This window comes from Cebus imitator, unplaced genomic scaffold (genome assembly GCF_001604975.1).
Source record: "Cebus imitator isolate Cc_AM_T3 unplaced genomic scaffold, Cebus_imitator-1.0 Scaffold129, whole genome shotgun sequence".
NCBI lineage: Eukaryota > Metazoa > Chordata > Mammalia > Primates > Cebidae > Cebus > Cebus imitator.
In genome coordinates this window covers 5462397-5468396 of record NW_016107444.1, presented here as the reverse complement: position 1 = coordinate 5468396, position 6000 = coordinate 5462397, and the positions used below count along the sequence as shown (strand labels likewise).

The 6000-nt window shown below is 54.9% G+C and overlaps 1 pseudogene; it reads left to right on the top strand.

Moving 5' to 3' along the window:
* LOC108312820 overlaps positions 1-6000 on the top strand; it is a 50022-nt pseudogene that overhangs the window by 19565 nt on the left and 24457 nt on the right.

The window sequence follows — 6000 nt, the reverse complement described above, 5'->3', positions numbered from 1 at the left end:
AGAGACAGGGTTTCATCATGTTGGCCAGGCTGGTCTTGAACTCCTGACCTCAAGTGATCTGAACCAGGAAGAAGGAAGGAGGAAGGCATGCTAGTTCAGCAGTTCCTGCTGCATCCTTAAACTCAGGTGTGTAAGAAACTGCTTTATGCTCATAACCTAAATTGTTTCTGATTCTGGGCCCCTGCTCTACTACAATGACAGAAAACAAAATCCCTAAACTAAATTTTCTAGGCTTATTGCCTTTTTGGGGGGTGGCATTGAGTCAATGCTCTGGGGGTTGATGTGAGTCCAGCTATTAAGGGGTTTCCATAGTGGTTCAGTCCTGGAGGTTCTCTGCTGTTTTCCTGCTGTAATTGTGGGATCAGAAAACGGAGGCTTCTGGCTATGCCCAGGGAGCCAGGGCTCCAGGAGACAGAGTCTCTTCCTGGGCCACCCCATGTGCCCATTTCCTCTTTGGCTTTTTCTGCCCCTGCTGAGGCTCTGTCTGTGGGGTGGGCCCTGGCGGCTTTGCTCTTGAGTTTCATGAACTTTTTCTGTTGTCAACACGTCCTGCTCAGTTTTGAGAGTTTCCTCAGAGACCTCTGGCATCATCTATGTGCCAGGGGGGCTCATAGGTGTTCCTTGCCTCCTTTTGAATTCTTTCAGAAATAGACCCCAAGAGCAGAATTTGAGCAGGCAATTTATTTGGGAGGTGATTGATCCTAGGAAGCACCCAAGGGAAGTGAGGACGTGGGACAGAAGAGAAAAGGCAGCCAATGCAGGGTGGCTAGTGAGCAGGTCACCACCATGGGTGCCGGGACTCCAGCTCTGCAAGGCTGCGTGGGACACACCTCAGAGTCAGGCTAGCCCCATTTGCAGGTTGAGGAAGCTGGGGCATCTCTCCATCAGCTCCCATAGGTTTGAGTCCCTGCATGTCCTGTGGCCAAAAAAGCCCTCAGCTAGGTAACTGCAGGTACCTGCGGTAAAAAAGTTACAGGCGTCTTTTGCTGGGGGAGGCGAACGCGGAAGGGATGCAGGCAGGGCACCATCCACTCCACCCTCTCCTCCCTGGGCAACAAATCCAGGTCCACAGGTTGTTTGAGGGGAAGGAGAGAACGCCTCTGCTAACTTGTTAAAATGTGCTCCTGTGCGCTGGCTTCCTGCAGGGATGCTTTCCCCACCAGTAGCGCTCTCATGCCTGTTTTCAGGGGTCCGCTGAATGGAGCTGTGTGGGCTGGATGGGGAAGAGTGCAAAGACGAACCGGACTGAGCCTCAGTCCTACGTGACTCAGACAAGGAAGAAATAAGACTGCTCTGAGAAAGCCTTTTATGGGAGGCGAAATGCTGTCAGGGCCACCAGAGCAAGACCGCTGGGGAGCCTTAGAGAAGGCAGGCAGCGTCCCTGCCAGGGTTCTGCAAAAGGTCAGGGAGATGCTGGCTTCTGAGAGTCCACTGGGATTTGCAGGGCGGTGGAGGAGAGCGAGGGCATCCTGGCAGAAGGCACGGGAAAAGCAAAGGAGCTGCTGTTTGAGAGCCCAGGGAGGACAGGACCGCAAGGATGGAGGCCGTCCAGAACCAGGAGAGGAACCTTCAACAGGCGGGCAGGCTGGGCCCAGCTCCGCCCCACTGAGCCCTCAGGCACTTCCTCCTCCCATGTAGGCCACCAGGAGAGCAGGTCCAGCCACCAGTGTCGTCTGGGCTTCAGGGCAGCTCAACCCAGCAGTGCCAGCTGCCAGGCGCTCCAGTTAGAAGCCACCACCCTCATGAGCTCACATGGGATCAGCTCCTTTGAGCCTCAGAGCTCCGGATGTCTTAGAGGTTTGTAAATCACCAGATTAAAAAACTAATTGCAAAATTAGTTTGCATTTGCCCTAAGCCTGGCTCATTCCTGTCAATGACTGGTTTTGTTTCATTTCTGGTGGCGGCTGCGGAAGCTGCAGAGAGGGGCTCAGTAGAATCCTGGGCAAACCTGAGCCTCAAGACATAGTGGGTGCTCTGCCCTGGAGAGCCAGGCTCTGACTCCCATGGTGGCTTCAGCTATGTGTGCCTGGCCTCTGAGTGCCAGGCAATAACATGCACCCTCAAGTGCACTTTCCAGGAGCCTTTGGAGAAGGAGGGAAGAACATTTGAGTATACCAGTCAGCTGGGCAGAGCCTAACCGGGGCACAGCCTCCCTGAACCCTACCACACCCTGGAAGAAGGAGCTGCTGAGCAGAAGTGGGGAAGTGGCAAGCTCGCTTTAATCCAGCTCTGACCCCGGAGATGCTTGCTGACGTGGTGGTTTTGGTCGGCATCTCAGTTCTGCCCCGTGGTCCCCTGCTTCCAGTCCGTCCCCACATGCCTCACTCTGGGTCGACCCCCTGACTTCTCCATCCTCTGCAGGCTCCCACAGCCTCCAAGTCTCCCCACAGCCTGGCTCCCTGCCTTCCTTGCTGCCCTGCCGGAGAGTTTTCCGAAACACACATTGGCTGTGCCACCCTCCTGTTTCCCACTTTCAAGGGCTCCCATTGGCTAAAGAACAAAATTTCTCAGACTGACGTCCCAGCTCCCCCACTCTTCAGGGGGTTTGGCAAAGTACTTTAGAATGGGGGCAATGAACGCAGGGTTCTTGCGTGACCTTGGGCAAGGTGTTTAACGTCCCTGCACCTCGGCTTCCTTGTCTGTAAAATGTGGACTTGGACCCTAATCCTGGTGAGGATTAGATGATTAGCACACGGGAAGCATGGAGCACAGTGCATGGCACGTGGAAGTGCTGAGTAAAACGTGGCTGTTGTCATCTATTTCACACTACCCTGCCACTACGGCTGCCTTATATTTTGACCACCGTTAACTATCTTAATGGCCTGAAGTGCTGTGGAGACTTCCCGGTACAGCTCTGTATTAGTTATCTGTGGTGTGGCAAATGACCACACACTTAGCAGCTTAAAACAACGAGCATTTACTCCCTCACAGCCTCCGTGATCAGGAGTGTGAGCATGGTTCAGCTGGATCCTGTAATTCAGTCTCATGAGGCTGCAATCCAGGTATCAGTCAAGGCTGTGGTCTTACCTGAGGCTCAGCTGCGGAGGGTCACGCTTCCAAGCCCACGTGGTTGTTGACAGAATTGTTTCTCGCGGCTGTAGGATGAGGACCTTGCTTTCTTACTGGCTGCTGGGGGTCCTTGCAGCTGTTAGCTGGAGGCTGCCCGAGCCCCTTGCCCTGGGAGGTCCCCTGGCGTGGTTGGTTGCTCACTTCCTCAAGGCCAGTAGTGGAGAGAGGAGCTCTAGCAGCAGCGGAACGGTGCTGTGTAGATTCTTCCATCTCACCCGGTTCAGACTGTTTTTGGAGCCTCTACAAGACCAGGTCTGTGTGTGGGTCAGGGTCAGGGTGTGATCTCAGGCCAGGCATGAGAACAGAGCTCCAGGGACAGGCCAGAAAGGGACTGGGCTTTTGTTAGATTGATAATGAGAACCAATCAATTGGTTTCCACAAACAGGCACAGGCCTCTCCAGGAGATGTAGTGAGCCCAGAGCTGTCAAGACCCCGGGTTCTCGTCATGAAATAAGAGACGAGGCTGGGGCTGCAGATAACAGCATGAAGCGGACCCAGGGTTTGTTCCTTATACTGGGCAAAACCTCCCTGCTTATCTGGCGTAAAGGCAGAAATTGCTATTTATTCAGGTGCTATCAGTCGTACCCTCTTTTTGGCTCAGAGGAAGGTGTGCACGCTTCCTGCTGGACCAGGCCTCCGTGGACAACGTCTGTGGCTGGGTCGTCACTCCCCATAGTGGGAGTGCAGGAGTTCCCCATGAGAAGGGGCGGCTGGTCCAGTTTCCCTGTGGCATGAAAAGAAGCACAGGGTGGGCAGAGCAGTGACCTGCTGGGCAGACAGCAGAACTGGGTAAGTATTAAGGAGCGTCTGGGGTATGCCCTGGGCCCTGTTGGGTGTAAGCGTGTGCCCATTATATGGTTGAAGACGTTGAGGCTGGGAGAGGCCCCAGGACTGAGGAGGATCGTCCCCTTCTGGAATTGCAAGATGCCTGCGCTTGGGGGGAAGGGCTGGGAGCCTCAAGCCCCTGATGGTTTGGAGGATGGTTTAACCTCCCGGCCTTTTTCTGTGGAGGCAGAGGGGCAGAGCAGGGGATGTCTTGGGGGGCCAACAGATGACACCCTGTTAGAAACAAGAGGCAGCCCCTGAGCTGGACAGCCTGGGAGACCGGCTGCCCGTCTCTGAGGAAGCTGAAGCCCAAAGCACCCCAAGTCACACGCCACACAGAGGGGCTGGGCTGGAGCCGCAGGCTCTTTTCCCACTTCTGATGGTCTCTCTGGAGGTCTGGGGACCCAGGAGCATCCCCAGGTCCCTGACTCCCACAGAAGGCTTTCCCTGCTGGCTGCGGAAGCCAGGGCAGAGCATGTTCTGGGTAAGCCAAGGTCTGGTTAACAGAGAACTATTGCATAAGTCACAGATGGATTTAGAGCCGCACAAAATCCTGCTGCCCTGGAAGATGGAGAACTCTGTGTCCGTGTCAGGGGCCCCTCAGCACCTGGATGCCGCCGTCTCTGCCCTGGTGAGGCATGCAGTGTGGTGCCGTGTTGGAGAGGAGCCAGCTTCCGTCCGCCTCTCACGGCTACAGGCTGGGGTCTGGGTTATCTGCACTGGACAATGGGCACACATTCAATCTTGAAGGGCAGGTGTCCAGACCAGCACTAGCACATCACTGCATGCAAAGCCTGGAGCTGCATAACGCCTTTTCCACGGAGCCGGAGGGAACTGGCTGGAAGCAGCGGGAGTGATTCAGGTGTGTCACAGGAGGAGTGGCTTCTTTCTACCAAAGACCCATTGGGAAGGGATGGTAGGCAAACCTACCTTCCAGGAGCCTAGTTCCCAAGGGTTGGGTGCTCCTTACTGCCAGGGAGGAGACAGCAGTCTCTTTGTCTTCCAGAGCGGGATAGGGAGGTTGCCCAGGAGGAACGGGCTGCCTTTCAGACGCCTCTAACCAGGCTCCTGGAGGAGGAACCAGGAAGAAATGGATTGTTGAGGAGCAGGGAGGGTGGAGGCTTTGCTTTGAGGGTTGGGGTGGGGATTGGTGACCAGAGCAGTTGTTTGCGAGCGCTTCACCCCTGGCACAGGGCGCTGAGCTGCAGGTTGTAGCAGGCAGGGAACCACAGGCCATGCCCTGCGGCCCTTCCTGGAGGCCGGGGCAGGAGCTGCATGGCTGGGTCCTGCAGGCTGGAGTGAGCAGTCTGCTGGAAGCCAGGGCAGGTGAATCCTCTACCCCAGGACAGGGCCCCCCTGAAATCAGAAGGATGGGTTGAGTCTGGCTCTGTGGTGATCTTGACTATGGCGACGGTTCAGCCTCTGCCCCTTCTGGAGCTCAGCGTCCTCACCTGTGGAACGAAGTTGTTTAAGGCAAGGAGGAGGGAGGACAGACAGGGGAAGAGAGACGGGAGGTGGTGACGAGTCCGCTCCGAAGAACCCAAAGCCCTCCAGATATTTGTTGGTTCTGGTCTTTTGCCTGTTGGCAGGGCACGCCCTTGCTCATTCAAGGCGTGTATCTGTTGGGTTGAGCATGTGGGGGAAGGAGGCGGTGGTGGGGGAGGACTGAAAACAGGGCTGAAGGCTGCCCTGGAGCCAAGCCTGTCATCTCTGCCTGAGTGTCAGACTTCAACAACCTCAAGGGCAATTTTGCAATGAATTCTCAGGCACTAGCCTCAAGTGTCCAAATGGAGACACTTTCAGAGAGTGTCAGGACATGTTTTAAATTATGTATATTATAAAAACATTTACATATTAATTAACAAACTATTTTTTTTTTGGTGGGTCTATGCAACATTTTCAGTTAAGAATTCAGGCTTGGTGCTGCAACTCGCAGCTGTAATTCCAGCAGTTTGGGTGGCTGAGATGGGGAAATTGCTTGAGGCCAAGAGTTCGAGACTCGCCTGGGCAACATGGCAAGATCCTGTCTCTGCAAGTTTTTTTTTAAAATTAGCCAGGCACAGGGGCACATACCTATAGTCATAGCTACTTACAAGGCTGAGGTAG